Source organism: Macrotis lagotis, chromosome 7, assembly GCF_037893015.1.
Source record: "Macrotis lagotis isolate mMagLag1 chromosome 7, bilby.v1.9.chrom.fasta, whole genome shotgun sequence".
In the NCBI taxonomy this organism is placed as follows: Eukaryota; Metazoa; Chordata; class Mammalia; order Peramelemorphia; family Peramelidae; genus Macrotis; species Macrotis lagotis.
Window position 1 is genome coordinate 212732550 of NC_133664.1, and position 17104 is coordinate 212749653.

Here is a 17104-nt window from a genome sequence, read left to right on the forward strand (position 1 = left end):
AACCATGTTCTTTGAGAGAGGTATATGAATTCAGACTTCAGAGGTTACTAATCCAGCAACAGGGAATGGGGTTCTTGGCAAGTCTTCCCAGTAGACAGAGCTCCAAATTGCATGTCTGGCATGTGAGAGAAACATAAGATAGATGTAGTAAAGAAGAGTTTCATGTATTACTTATTTCAGGGGGATTATTAAATGGCAGGAAAGTTGTCACCAGGACCAGATGGGCTTTTAACTCCCCTCTTAGTCATCTAAGGAATTAAAAAAGTCCCATCTTCATGATATAATGAACATGTGAATAACATTTGAGTAACCATACAATGGCCAAAATATTTCCATCTGGAGATAAGCAGGAAGAGAGCTGTCTATAAAACCTAAAAGTCTATATATGAAGGTAGGCAATGCCATGGCCTTACATCTGCTTTACTTACTAGCCATGCATCCCTAGGTAAGTCATTTAACCTCTGCTGCCTCAATTTCCTCAACTTTAAAATCGGGATAATGGTAAAAACTACCTCCCAGTTTTTGGTGAGCTAATATTTGCAAAGTACTAACAGAACCGTGACACATGGATTAATAGAACAAGGCTATATAAGTGCTACTTATTATTACTATTTTCATTACTTTGCTGTCCCTTTCCTTACACTGCTGTAGTCATTTTAGATATTGTTTTCTGGCTCTGCTTGCTTAACTTTTCATTAGTTCATGTCTTCACAAGTTTCCAAGTATTCATTATATTCATAATTTTAAAAGGAAAGTATTATTAATGTACTGAAATTTGTTTAGCAATATTTCCCAAACAACTGCTTCCAATTTTTTGCAACTACAAAAAAAGTATTGCTGCAAACACTTTGGCATGTTTGGGACTTTGACTTTTTTGGAGAACTATTTGGCTAATAAAGCTGGGTGAAAGATGATGAGATTTTTTGTTAATTTCTTCAAATAATTTCAAATTGCTTTCCAGAATGGATAGAACAATTCACAGCTCCACCAATGATATAGTTTCACAAACCCTATAATATTTTTATTCCCATTTTATGTCATTTTAAAAAAATTCATTTATTTTGAATTTTACAATTTCCCCCCAATTTTGCTACCCCCCACCCCCCCCATAGAAGGCAGTCTGTCTTTACATTGCTTCCATGGTATACAATGATCTAAGTTAAATATGATGAGAAAGAAATCATATCCTTAAGAAAAAAAGATAAAGTATAAGAGATAATTTTTTTTTCAAGGCAATGGGGTTAAGTGGCTTGCCCAAGGCCACACAGCTAGATAATTATAAAGTGTCTGAGACTGTATTTGAACCCAGGTACTCCTGACTCCAGGGCTAGTGCTCTATCCATTATGCCACCTAGCCACCCCAATAATGGATTTTTTTTAAAGTTAAAGGCAATAGTGCTTGGTCTTTATTCAAACTCCACAATTCTTTCTTTGGATATAGATGATATTCTCCATCGCAAATATCCCCAAATTGTGCCTGATTGTTGCACTGATGGAATGAGCAAGTTCATTAAGGTGGATCGTTAACCCCATGTTGTTGTTAGGGTGTATAATATTCTTCTGGTTCTTCTCATCTCACTCAGAATCAGCTCATGCAAATCCCTCCAGGCTTCCCTAAATTCCCATCCCTCCTGGTTTCTGTTCCATCACATACATATACCACAGTTTATTAAGTCATTCCCTAATTGATGGACATTCACTCAATTTCCAATTGTTTGCCACCACAAACAGGACTATTATGAATATTTTTGTACAAGTGATTTTTTTATCCTTTTTTTCATAATTTCTTCAGGGTATAGACCCAGTAGTGGTATTGCTGGATCAAAAGGTATGCACATTTTTGTTGCCCTTTGGGCGTAATTCCAAATTGTTTTCCAGAGAGACTGGATGAGTTCACAGCTCCACCAACAAATGTATTAGTGTCCCAGATTTTCCACATTCCTTCCTTCCAATATCAATCATCCATTCTATGTCATTTTTGCCCCTTTGCTGGGTATGACTTGAAATCTCAGAGTCACTTTGATTTGCATTTCCATTATTATAAGTGATTTGGGGTGATCTTTTCTCCCTTCAATCTCTTTTATAATTTCCATTTTTGGAACCTTCTTCTAAGATTTTTCTTTGAGCCAAAATGGTGGTGTGAAGGCAGAATTTCCCTGAAACTTGTTCCCCCCAAAATGCCAAAAGCCATCAAATTATGACTATAGCCAAAATTAAGAGGGACAGAACCCACAGAAAGACTGAGTGATACAATTTCCCAGTCTAAGACAACTTAGAAGTTACACAAGAAAGGTGTGTTTCACCAGGACCCGGGGGTTAGAATAAGTGCCTTGGCCGCAGAACAGCCCAGGGATCACCAGGAACAACTTGAAGCAGCAGTGAAAGAACTCTGCTGCACCAGAGTGAAGGAGTGACAGCTTCTGCTATGAGAACCTGCAGCAAGAATGGGGAAGCCAGCCTGTAGCCCCCAGACAGTAAAGGGGTAGGGAGAAATTGCAGATATCTCTCTGCTCTCCCTGAGGTAGGACTCAGCTATTTCCCCACACTCAGATCCAGGTTGCAGGTTGAGCTTTCATACTAAGATAGCTGAGCAGGGACTCTCCTCACAGCTCCAGGGCAGAGGGGATCACCTGTGGTCATCTAACCACATATCAAAGCACAGGCAAGAGAGTATAATACCTTGAAGGAATAAAGGTTCCAATGGGGTGTCCCAAAAAACAACTAAAGCTTTGGAAGTGTAGTAAATTAGTATTAGGCTGAGGAAGTGAGCAAACAACAGAAAAAGAAAAACATGACCATAGAAAATTACTTTGGCCCCATGGAAGATTCAGAAGACAATAAACTTGAAGCTTCTGCACCCAAAATCTCTAAGAGAAATAGAAAGTGGGTTCAGACTATGGATAAGATCAAAAAAGACTTTGAAAAGCAATTAAGGGAGGTGGAGGAAAAATTGGGAGGAGAAATTGGAACGATACAGATAAATCATGGAAACCAAATCAGCAGTTTGGTGAAAGAAATGCAAAAAAATCCTGAAGAAAATAATGTTAAAAAAATAATATGTTAAAAACCAGTTTAGGCCAAATGGGAAAAGCAAAACAAAAGGCAAATGAGGAGAATGCCTTAAAAACAGAATTGGCCAACTGGAAAAGGAGATAAAAAAGCTCTCTGAAGAAAATAACTCCTTCAAATGCAGAATAGAACTAAAGGACTTTGTGAGAAATCAGGAAGCCAAAAATTAGAAGAACATTTGAAACATCTCATTGGGAAAACAACCAACCTCAAAAACAGATGCAGGAGAAATAATTGAAAAATTATTGGGCTATTCTTCACAGTTTGTCATGGAGTCAAGCTCATTGAAATATTCTAAAATTAGACTGAGAAAGATCTATCTCTCTCTAAACAAATTATTTTTAGGCACAGTTTTCTAGTATAAATTTTGAGGAAATGATGTATATTATTCCAACTGGGAAAGAGGGAGTCTGCCCTGGAAGAAAATTAAAATTCTAGGGACAAATTTAGGCTTACTCCTTTAATGGCCAATTGATAAAAATTTTAAAAATTAACTGCTGCATTTAAATTAGGAGTCAGTGAATGCTTTAGTCAGATTCAAATTACCTGTGGAAATAGACTTCTCCAAAATAATCCATTTCCTACACATCATGTCACTAGGAAATCAGAAAATTCCAACCATGGTTTGTTAAGCTTTTTGACTAAAGACTATGTTCATTGCTCTTATACTATAAGAAACTAAAATCTTCACTTTAAAATTCTATCTAAATATTTTACAATTAATTTTTATATTTAACCAATTCATGGATTGGATGATGATAGGACTCCAACATCTTCCAATGACAGTCTCAAAATAAGTTATATACTCTCAGGAGCCTATATTTACCTGCTTCAGCAGAATCTCTCTGGATTTCTGGAAGAGAAAAGGGTGCCAGAAATTTGAATGGTACCAAAGATTTGGTTGTTAATATTTTGAATAGGATTAGTTTCTTCCTCCTTTACCTGAATCAGACAGAACACCTGCACCCCCTACCCAATCCCAATCTCCTCCCCACTGCCCTTCCCTAGTGCTAGTGGTTAGAGATAGATAGACTGCAGTTTTGAGTCTCTTAGGATTGAGCATGATCATTATTTCTTTATTTAGTCAAATTACTTGCAATCCAATAAATATAGATAGATCTCTTTTCACTGAGGGCAAGAGCGAACTAAATATCAAAACTGTATAGTTAAACTGATGCAGATTAGTGTATATATTCTAACTTGAAACTTTATACTAGGGTTGTGTCTGTTTGGGTTTATCTGTGTATATGAGAGAGTGAGCATGTGTGTGACTATACTGATACTATGTATTTGAGTGCAGAATTCGTTCTTACTAGATAAGGCTGAAAATGTTCCCTCCTTGAAATATCATATATTCCCCAGTAATGTTCTTAGTTAAAATAGTTTTCAGGACTAATGTTGAACTTATCAAGAAGCAGAGGTAAAATAGAAATTGAAACTGAGGAAATTCACCAATCACCTCCTGAAAGAGATCCCAAAAGAAAAACATCCAGGAATATTATAGCCAAATTCCAAAACTCCAAAGTCAAAGAGAAAATTCTAAAAGCTGCCAGAAACAAACAACTCAACTACCATGGCTCTATAGTCAGGATTACACAGGATCTCACAGCATCTACATTTTTTAATTTACTTATTTTTTATTAAAGATATTATTTGAGTTTTACAATTCCCCCCATCTTACTTCCCTCCCCCACCCCACCCCCCATGAAAAGCAATCTGTCAGTCTTTACTTTGTTTCCATGTTGTACATTGATCCAAATTGAGTGTGATGAGAGAGAAATCATATCCTTAAGGAAGAGACAAGAAGTCTAAGAGGTAACAAGATCAGACAATAAGATATTTGTGTTTTTTTCCTAAATTAAACAGAACTAAATGGAACTAGATGACCACAGGTGATCTCCTCTTACAAACTCCACGGCTCTTTATCTGGATACAGATGGCACTCTCCTTTGAAGACAACCCAAAAATTGTTCCCGATTGTTGCACTGATGGAATGAGCGAGTCCATCAAGGTTGAACATCACCCCTATGTTGCTGTTAGGGTATACAGTGTTTTTCTGTTTCTGCTCATCTCACTCAGCATCAGTTCATTGAAAGCATCTACATTAAGGGCTCATAGGGATTGGAATACATTATTCCAGAAAGCAAAAGATCTTGGTTTACAACCGAGAATCAACTACCCAGAAAAACTGAACATCCATCTTTTCCTCTGAAAGATGGACTTTCAATTAAACAGAGGACTTTCAAATTTTCCTATTGAAACAACCATAGATGAACAGAAAGTTTGATCTTCAAGTACAGGACTCTGCTGATGCATAGAGGGGATGGATGAGAAGGACTAACTAAATTATGAGGAACTTAATGATGTTAAACTGTATTCCTGCATGGGAAGAAGATTTTGATAACTCATATAAACTTTCTCATTTATAAGAGCTGTTAGAAGGAGCATATATAGACAGGGCACAGGGAGGAGCAGAATATAATGGTATAATATAGTAAAAATATGGAGTTAATGGGTGATAAAGTAAAGTATTGGGAGGAAGGGAAAGGAGATGAAGAAGGTAAGAAATTTCACAGAAGAGTCAAGAAAAAGCTTTTTCAATGGAGTGGAATAGGAGAAGGTGAAGGGGAATGAGTGAGCCTTCATTCTCATCAGGAAATAACATACACACCTAATAGGGCACAGAAGAAAGGGATGGGATAAGGGGGAATGGGGGAAGGAAGGGGGCACTAGATGATAGAAGAGAGAGAAGATTCTGGGAGAGTATACTCAGATACAACACACTTTTTGGACAGGATGAAAAGGAGAGAGAGAGAAAGAATAGAATAAATGAGATTGGTGAGGTAAATACAGCTAGTAATAGCAACTGTGGGAGAAATATTGAAGCAATTTCTCAGGTGGACAGAAACCCCAGAGACAGAGCCATTGGAATGTAAACACAGACTGAAATATATTTTTTCCTCTTTCACTATTCTTGAGGTTCCTCATCTTCTTGGGAGGGGTTATGTTTACTCTTATAACAAGATTATTGTAATAATATAATTTAAAAAAAAAAATAAAAAATAAAATTACATTAAAAATAGGGAAATAATACATATTCCTTCTGAACCCTATCATCATTAAGGTTATGGAGGGAATCTAAATAGACAAGGCCTAGGAATGGGTCCATTTTGTCTTGATAATCTTAAGACAAAAACAAAGAGAAGAAGAATACACTGGAGATGGGGGGAAGGAAAAGAAAGGTTAGAAAAAAATTATCTCACATAATCAGGGTGTGTAAATAGACATCAATACAAACAAAGAGAAAGGGAAATGGTGGACACTTGAACTTTAATCTTACTTGCATTTTTCATACAAGTTAAAAACACACACACACATATAGCTGGGTACAAAAATACATTTCACTCAATAGGAAAATAGGAAAGAATGAGGAAAAAGAGGAATTAGAGCCAAGACCTAATAAGGGTCTTTCTTAATAAGGAGGTACAAATATAATTTTTAGTTCTTTTTTGATGTATCAAAATAATGGGTATCTGAGGGGGTACCCATCAACTGAAAATGGTTAGACAAATTATAGTATATAGGTACTATTAATATTTAGATTGCCATAGTATACAGATTATGTTATAAGAAATGATGAAGATGATGGTTTCAAAGAAAACTGGTAAGACTTGATGAACCGATTCAGAGTGAAGTGACTAAATCAGGAAAATATTTTTTAAGATAAATAACTATGAAAGAATTGAGAACTTTGGTCAGTGTGATGACCAACATGATTCCATAACTTTACAGTTGCTCCCAAGACATTTCATATATGTATGCTGTCTTCTCCCCCACAGAATATTCTCTCAGGATGGGTCCCTGTTTTATTCCTTTTAATAATCAAACAAGTCATCCCCACCTCTTGAGAGGTGAAGACCCAGTGCAAAAAAAAAAGATTTATTCTGGATATGGCTAAGGTGGAACTGTTTACTGCTTGACTGTTAATATTTTATCAAAATTTTCTGGTTTTCTTTCATTCTCAATGGGGGGGGCTTAAGGACAGAGAGAAAGAATTTCTATTAATTGAAACACACATATATAAAATTTAAAAATACCAGCTTAAACTAAAGTTTTCTTTCCAAAGTATATTCTCAAATGAATTAATCATATAAGCTAATGTTATTAGTTTCCTTTATTCAATCTACTGGCTTCAATCCAAAACACTCTCAGCTCAGTGTCTACTTCCAATTTTATTTCTCTTAACATCACAGCATGACCTCTGAATAAAACAAACTACTTTCTTCTCTCTTCCCCACACAATTTAGTAAATCCACACTGAATCTTTACACATATAGTTTTGTTCTTCTAAGTTATGATTATGCTTGTCCTTCATTCTCAAAGACCACAGCATCAGAGAGATGATACCATGACAAGCACATGAATTGGTGTGCTAAGTCACCAGCCTGACTTTCTCTTCCAGAGCCATTTGGGTCCAGTGGCCAGATATGAATCAGGACAACTGGAGATAGCCCTGGATGAGAAGCAGTCTAGTTTATGTGACTTGCCCAAGGCCACACACAGCTAGTAAGTATATGAGGCTGGATTTGAACTACTGTCCTGGCTCCAAGGCCAGTGCTCTATCTACTGTGCCTCCCACCTGCCCCTAAAAATAAACAATTAAAAAAACACCAACAGAATCTAAGTTATATTCCCTTTCTCAAAACCTGGCTCAAATTTTATTTGACCTCTTTTGGTTTAAAAACCATAGAATTGCTCCACTCCTTGATTACTTACTCCCCTCCACAGTCCAATGTCAGTTTTACTGTAGCATATGCTTTATGTATCAAATGATAACTTTGCAATTGCTCCCAAGATATATGTTGGTTGTACCTTCCCACATTATTCTTTCAGCATAGGTCCCTCTTTTATTCCTTTTAAATTGCCCCTATAATGTATAGTATAGAATTCCAATCAGTAGATATTTTTTAATCTTAACTAGTGGGACTCAATAATCTAAAGGTCTTCATGCCCAGATTTTCAGCTTTAACTCCAGAGTGGGCTATTACCTCAAGGATGGTAAGGAGGGAGACCAGTATATTACTTATCTAAGTATTTGTCAAATACCAATTATAAAAGAGAAGAATGGTTGATCGGTTAAATGAATCCTTCTGAAGGCATAGTAGTGTTTCACAGTAGTGATAGACTCTTGAAGAACAAGGAAGTTGATAACTACAGCTATGGTTAATTATCTCTTAACTACTAAAAAAGGCAGAAACTGATAAAATAGAAACAGAGAAGCTAAGTGACTAGGCAATGGTCATATAAGCTATAAATGTCAGGAAAAATTTTAACAAATGTTAAAAAAACTTTGATTCCAAAATCAGAGCTCTGGCTCCTCTGTGACATTGAAACTCTGGTCTGGATGATTTCCTTCAACCTTAAAATTCTATGACAAGGAAACACAGGCTCTAAGACTTGCTCTCTTAAACTCTAGAGGCTAGCTAAGTTACTTTGCAGTGTTTTAGGAGCAGGGAATAAAACTGCAGGGTTAAGGGCATATTTTTAAAGCTACTGAGCATGACCCCCCCCCCACAACTCGTGTACTTTTGCACTTGATTAACAGTTGCCAAAAATTAGCAAGCCAGACAAATCACTTCTAGAAATGAACATTTACTAAGGTAATAGATTAAGAACAATTTACATAAAACATTCCCTCCAAATCTTGGACACATTTTGCCAGAAAAATATACCAAGTTGAGAGAAAATGGACTCAAGTTTAGGAAGGACACATGTCAATGCAGTAAATTATAGCTTCTGTTGGGAGCCTTATGAAAGCTCTTATAGGTATGGTGTAACTTTCTATTAGGTTCATTACAAAATCTTGAAGTTGCCTTCCTTGTCTGATTTGTTTTCATTTTAGCCACTGCTCTTCTGGAGATACTGCTAGAATTCCTAAGGCAAAGGCATCAATATTGAATAGGGTTGCTTAACCTCTTTTGGGCCATACAATTCCTTGGAATAATATTCAATTAACTCCCACCTTTAACAAAAAATAAAAACTATCATATTAAGAAAGGGAATCAAATCAGTAAGTTTAAACGTATTTGTTCTACAATGTGTCCTCTCATTCATATTTGTAATTTCTTTAAATCAGGTTTACCCCAACAAGGTCAAAGAGATATAGGCAACAGTGAATGCATAAATCTATCATAGTAATAGTATCTGTATGGAAAGCTAATAATGCATCATAAAAGTTGCTTCATGGTCTGGACTATTTGAAACATTTCTCAGAATGAAGATATTTATCTCCAAAATGTCAATATACCTAAATATTCCTATTGATACCATAGGAATCAGGATCAGAATGGACCAGGATATTTTCATGTAATACATTATTACTGTGTGGTAAAGAGAACAAGTATGAGAAAATCAGAATAGGAAGATTTGTGAAATGGCACAAAATGATGAGCAAAATAAGCACCACTATTGGAATTTACATGTAAATGAAAAGAAGGTAAAGAAAAAGGAAGTCAATAATTATAATAATCTGTCTTGTTTGCTGAGAACAGATAATACAACATTATTTCCCCCTCCTCTTAAGCAGATGTTTAAGACTGTAAGGGCAGAATGTTGCCTACATTGTCCCTCACCTGATTATTTCAGCTTAAATTTTTCATTTGTTGTTACAAGGGAAAGGTTCAATTCTAGAGATGGGGTGGGGATACCTAGAAATTAATGTAGAAATACACATTAATAAAACTTTCATTTTTTTTCTTAAAAGTTGGCTAAATGTGCTCTCACATGCCTCCAAAGTAGTTAGAATTCAAAATAGAAAGAGAGCCAAGGGGGATGGAAAACTGATACAGAGGAACAGTATGTTCCTTAATAAACAACAACTCATATTTCTGTAGCACTTTATACCAGAGTACTTTCCTCAAAATAATCCTGAGACAAGTAGTGTATTATAACTTCTTTTAAAAAACAGATGAGGAAACTGAGGTTCAGAGAAATTAAAGTGATTTGCCCAAGATAACAAAAATAAATAAATAAAATTAAGTACTAGGCATCTCTTTTGATAACTAATTCAAGGATCTTACTCACTGAGATACTGACATCCCCCATCAGAGAAACCACTTTTATTGTTTTTAAAAGAACATATAGCTTATATAAAACTGCTCCAACAGATGAAGAAATCACATGTCATATCGTTTTAGTTGTACTTAAGATTTACAAATACTTTCTTTGCAACTCTTGAACAGTTTATTAGCTGCCACATTTTACAGATAATTCAGCTAATAACCTAACCCTTTTCTCTGTAAGGACTGACAACATCCTACTATTATTACTGTCACTAAAACACTACAATTTAAATTACATTGGTCCACTTGCTGTTTTACACACTCTCTCTCTCTGACAATTTTGTGTCTTTCATTTGGTTGTGCTCACAAGCTGTAATACTCTCCCTTGTCAACCATACTTCCTAGCTTCTTCATACTTCATACTTCAAGATTCTGTTCAAATTCCACTTTGGAATTTGGAAAACTTTCCCAGTTTCCCCCAAATTGCTAGTGCTTTAGATAATGCAGTGGACAGAGCTTTGTACCTGGAATCAGGAAAACTTGAGTTGAAATGTCAACTATGTGTCTGAGCTGTATGACCCTAAACAAGTCATTTTTCAACTGTAAAATGGGGGTAAATGGTAGCACTTACCAAGATTGTTGTGGAGAATTAAATGAGATAATATTTGTAAAATATTTAATATAGAATCTTGCACATTGCGGGTGTTTTTTAAATGTCTACTTCCCTTTTCCCCCTTACCCTTTTGTAATTACTTTCCATCTATTCTGGAATACATCTTGAATGGTACCCATGATTATTGTTGCTTTTCCTTGTACATCCCCACTGCTTAGCACAAGGTATGACATTAAATACATTAATAAGCACTTGATAAATGCATGACTAACAACAATTTTTACATATTTCTTGCAATTTATATTGTACATTTTGAAGACTATTCAATATGATTACACAAAATCTCACTGACACATAAAATTAAGCTATTTCAAAAGTTAACAGGAAAACAAAATTGTGAGAAAAGGTAAAGAAAGAAATGCTTAAACATCTTCATTTTTAAATGGTATGAAATATGCAAACAGAATTCAAAACCAGAGACTTGAAAATATATGAGCATGAACTTCAACACTGTCAGCAGATTTTCCTCCCACATTTTGTACTCCAAGAATTCTATCACCTCTGAAAATATATTAGCAAATTGACCTCAACTTCTGAAAATGAAGATTATCAACTCAAGGAGTGTCACTAAAAGGCAGTATATAAATTTGTTTTACTTCTTTCTCATTTTACAATGTGTTCAGAAAAAGGAAAGAAACATGATAAAAGTTAATCTCTATGAACCAGCTCTGAAGCCTAGATGTCTAAATGAATCAGGCTCAAGTCATTTCAAAAAAGCATTCCAGAATAATGTGTCAAGGGAAAAAAGCATAATCAACTATTTATGCTGAACAATTGCTGAGTTCATTTGTTATCCATTAAGACTCAAGGACTTGAATCACAGACAATATTTTTATAATTAATCTTGAACCTGAATTACTAAAGATTAATTGTAAATATCCATATTAAAATATTCAGTAAAACAAAATGTGTTAGATAAGATTCACTTTTCACTAAAAATCATATCAGAAAACTTATAATTAGAGTATTGATAGATAGTATTTGGGATACATTTCCATTCAACTTACACTGGACAATCAATCTATAAGCTTTTATATTAAGCACCATATGCCTTGCCTCATGTTAGGTGCTGGAGTTAACAAATTCAATGAATGAAACAATTTTGACTCTGAGAAGACACATTCTAAAAGAGAAATAAGTTCATCCATAATAATATGCCAAATAAATTTATTTTAAAAAGAAAGACGTGATCACAGTTATACCATTTTAGAATTGGAAAGAACAGACATCATACCAGTCCCCTGGCCCTACCATCAAAACCTTACTTTACAAAGAAAGTGAGGTTCAGAAGGCAGAAAAGTTCAACTTATCTTAAGATAAGACATATCACAGCAGACATCTTTATGCCACTTTTAACAGATTATATCTAATGACCTTTTAATACTCAGAATAAATAATAATGAACTCAATCACCTCTCTAAACTAGGGATGAAAATATACTATGCCATTGTGCAGCTTTGTGCCTCAGTAGCAGATTCCACAATGGTTCCAGATACTATAAGAGGATGTTCAGGAAGGGCCAATATGCCACTGAAGCTACTCCTCAAATGCAATGCAAGTTTAAACAAAATTTCACATCTATACTTGGTGAACACAACTATTTTCAATATATTTTAGAAAGACATTTTAACTTTATTACTTAGTAAGGCTTCTCAATGTTAAAATCAGGAACATATTAAGAGACTCACATGAAGATATATAATCAAGAGTCATTGATCATACAATTAACTGTAATATCTGTATGATGGGAAAACCCATTTTAAAAATGAAATTAATCCTATTATGTTCTTTAAGATCACTAAAATAATGAGTACAAAACATTAGTATAACAATATTTGGAGAGTTTAGAGACTACAAAATTAATCAGAAAAATAAGTATGCCATAAATAACTACTTCCCAATTCTTCTGCAACCTCTCTCTGAGAATCTAGGGACTATCTCCATATTAAAATCACACCCTGTCCTCACAGGCTTTTCAATTCTTATGAGACAAAGAAGAGAAAATTTGAGTATTCACACTCTTGAGAAGACTTTTAATTTATATACTATACCTAGATTGCTAGAACTCCCATTCAATAGTAAATTACAAGCTAATTATTTGTTAGAGGGCACTAGGCTTACAAAGACAAAGTAGCTTTTCTTTCATGATTCAATTCTTATTTCAAATGTACTAAAGGTAGCACTAACCTTTAAAGATATTACAACACCCATTTTTGTTAAAAAGCAAAACAAAACCAAAACCAAACAAAAAAAAAACCTTCAAGAACTATAATTACCATGCTACTTTAAAAGAAATTTTTATTCAAAATCTACTAAATAATACATGTCCAAACCTCACAGCTGGCAGTTCTGTCCTTAGATCTGCTCTTAGAGGCATGAAAGCATTTTATTAGATTTGTGAAAAATTCTGATATTTTTTAATTCACAAAATGAAGGCTTATTTGTCCACAGATTCTGCTATAATCTCTTGCCAATGACAGTAGTCCACAAAATGATGAGACCAATATAATTGGGAAGACTAAGGGTGCAATAAGCAAACAGTTCCTTTACCACCTCCCTACAGTATCATATAAAAATGGCAGACTCAGACACAGATGCCCTTGGAGCTATCTTTAAAGGAAAGAAACAAAGTAGAGGAAAGAAACAATCATAGTACATGAAATATTTAAAAATGGGCATTATTATCATTATTACATTTCAAGGACATCTTTTTTGTGGAAGATACAATGCTGCTTTACAAGCAGCATAAAAGTCCCTTGTTAAATCAACCAACAGCCTTAACAGCGCAGAAAAATGTTAGTCATCCATTTGTTAAACAAAAATCTCCTACTACCTCCTACAATATAAAACACATTTTAAAGGGCTGTTGAGACACAAAAACAAAGGAAGCCCTTGAAATAGAAACAAATCTTCCTAATTTTCTTCTTCCTTTATCAGAAAGCCTTACTGCTTGCTGTTACAGCACTGTCACATTGTTTCCACATGCTCAGACCTCTGAAACTTGTGCAAAAAGCATTGCAAAATAAAACTGCATAAACAGCACATTTCAAAATAGAAACTAAAAACTAAAGAAATTGGTCAAGCAAGAGATAAATGCCTGAAGATTCTTAATATGCCATTTCCATTTGATGAAACCTTTTATAAAGTATAAAAACAAATTATTTCAAAAAAATTCACTTTACAAAAGAAAATCATCATAACTGAAACTGGGCAACTCTGATTGTCTTGTCTTAACCAGAAATGTCAAAAGGATAGGAAAAAATAATAATCAAAAGTAAATCTAATACAGAGAATAAATCTAGACATGTAAATATTCAAACATTCTAACCTCTTAAAAATTAGCAAAAAAGAGGAATCTTCCTCTCACTACCAAGCTTGTTGACTCAAAGCATTGCTAGAACAGTGTATATTTGCCCTGAAACATATGGCAATAGCATACATCAATATAGTAAAAATCTCGATATGTTATACCCCTGCTACTTGCCTTGTAAAAGCTGTATTTACTCCTCTTGGTTAGGAACCACAAATAGATGAGGTAAAAATGTCTTCATTTGTTCTTCCAGTGAGCTAAAAGGAACCTTTCATTAACACATACCATTGCAGATAATTTCACACAGCACACGATACCCTGCTTTTCCCAGTTCCCAACACAGCAAGGATAATCACATTCCAGTGAGGAGTGAACAGATGGTGGATGCCATGGTAACCAGCCCTCCTCAGGCTATTGGTAGAATTGTGACTACAGCTTATTGGGTAACAATGTCTCTTTGTACTTCGGTAGTGTAAATCCTTAACAACAGGCACATATAGTCAGGCACTTATAAGTACTATATGTGCTAGCAGGTGTTTCACCATTTAAACGAGGTAATGCAATACAACCAAAACCTTTTGGGTAAAATGAACTTTAGTACAAAAATCCTAGTATTTCCAGTAGCATGGCACAGAACTAACTCAGGTAAAAGGTCACAAAAAACTTAACCTGAATTGAATAAAAAATAATGTGAATTGTTGAATAAAAAATAAGGTATCTCTTTTTTAACTCCTGCATAAACATAACTGTATTAATGGCAATATTCACCTTAAAGGTATGTGTATGTGTAAACAGTCATATAGTCACTGTGAGACAACCAACAAGCAATGATATTGCATTTATCAATTAGGGCAGGTTTTTTAAAGCTTTCTTTTGGTTTAATGGCAATATTTTTTTTGAATTGGTGGTATCTTCTTTTGGAGGCTTTAAGCAAGAACACTGGTCAAGATCACTAATAGAGGTCTCAATTTTCTCTGTCAAATGAGGTTGCTCTCTACATGATAGAAAATACTTTCAAGCTTCATATGATTGGGTTGTGATTTCCAATAACAATGTAATCAATATGCTTTGATGAAATTATGGATTCTCTGGTCTGTTGAGTCAGAAATCCAAAGCAGAAATATAAAAGAATAGGATTTTGTTTCTAAAATTAAGTTTTAAAATCAAATTTAATACAGTTTTGCTAAATAGGTTATGAGGAAAACATTTATGTCTTACTATACTAATTTTTCTTGGTATGGTAAGTCTTGGAAACTTCATCAGAGATTTTTTAAAGTAGGGCTTCTACTGAGTTTCATCTATTTTTACATACATGGAAGTTAAATGCTGATTCAGCAGTGAAACAACTGCTTTGTTCATAAATGAACATATATTGTTGTACATTGACCCAGAAGCCAAAAAATCAAATGGTAAAGTGGCTAAAAGTCAGATACACTGCAGCAGAACCACTAATTACCAAATAGGAATTTTAATTAGTAAATACGAAACTTTCAATTTTTTAAATTAAAAAAAAGACACTCCATGTCTCACAAAGGTAGTGAAGATCAAAGTTGCCCCAAACTGACAGTCAAGCAAGATTATATGGCCTAATGTAATCCCCCCTTCCTAGCGCCCTCTCTTCCAACCTGATTAGTCAAGGTTTTCAGATTTACAATCTTTACACAAAGAAATCTACCCAATAATAAAGAGAATAATAAAATGTTCTCATAAAATATTACCTTACCACCAAGATGGTAAGGATAACAAAGAGATTTCTAATGACCCTTTGATATCTGTCTAAATGAATAATATCTGAGTATGCAAGGTCTTCCAAAAAAGTCTGCTGTCTTCTAATTTAGTGCTTCTTATCAAACGAGGAGCCTTATGAGCTCCTTTGGAATCCAAGGTTTTTTTCCCTGAGAAAAGTCTACTGTTGTCCCAGTAAAAAAGAGTTTTATCATCAAATAGGTGGCTAACTTAAAATGCAAGGTCTCTCTAGAAATTGTCTACTGTCCCCCTCCCATAAAAATTGGGAGGTAGGTACCTTGATTGGAATGCAAGGTGTCTCTCTCTATCTTCTAAAAATAGTTTAAGAATAATAATGTGTTCCTCTCTTAATGTTTCTTAGCCCTGAGGGGACTTCACTCAGAATATTAACACTTAAGAAGGTCATATTTGGGAATATTCCACTCACAAGGTTGATATTTTATCATCTACTGAAAAGTCTCTAGGGGTTCACCTTACAGATCTGTCCTTGGCTATGTTATGTATAGCATTTTTGTTGATCATATGGACAAAAATATAAATATAAATATATATATATATACATAATATAAATGGATTAGCAAACAACAAAAGCTGAGAGAGTAACTATTAATGTATTTGATATTAAGAACAAAAGCAAAGTTCTACACTTGAATTTTAGAAATAAACTACCACATGGATAAGTGGAATTGACTAGATGCAAAAGAGATATCAGGAAATGATTTTAGTAATCTGTTGTTTGCTAAACCCAAAGAGTTCAGCTTCTGGGATAAAAATTTTCTCTTCATTAAAAACTGTTGGAAAAAGTGGAAGGTAGTATGGCAGAAATTTGAATTAGAACAACATCTCACACCCTATACTAAGATCAAAATAGGTACAGGATTTAGACATAAAAGACAAATTAGGAGATTAAGGAAAAGTTTATCCATCAGATCTATGGAAAGGAAAGTAGTTTATGACCAAGGAAAAGATGGAGAACATCATTAAAAACAAACTAGATAATATTGATTACATTAAATTAAGAAGTTTTTGCACAGACAAAAGCACTGTAACCAAGATCAAAAGAAATGTAGTAAATCGGGAAACAATTTTTCCTAGTATTTCCAACAAAGGACTCATTTCTAAAATATACAGAGAGCTGAGTCAAATTTATAAAAAAAAAAGCCATTCCCCAATTGACAAATGGTCAAAGGATATGCAGAGGCAATTTACAGAACAGGAAATCAAAGCAATCCATAATCCTATTAA

General features: G+C 34.4%; 1 protein-coding gene across 2 annotated transcripts in view; it reads right to left on the reverse strand.

Annotated features, from left to right (window-relative positions):
• FGD4 (FYVE, RhoGEF and PH domain containing 4) overlaps positions 1-17104 on the reverse strand; it is a 292080-nt gene that overhangs the window by 168248 nt on the left and 106728 nt on the right. The window lies entirely within an intron of this gene.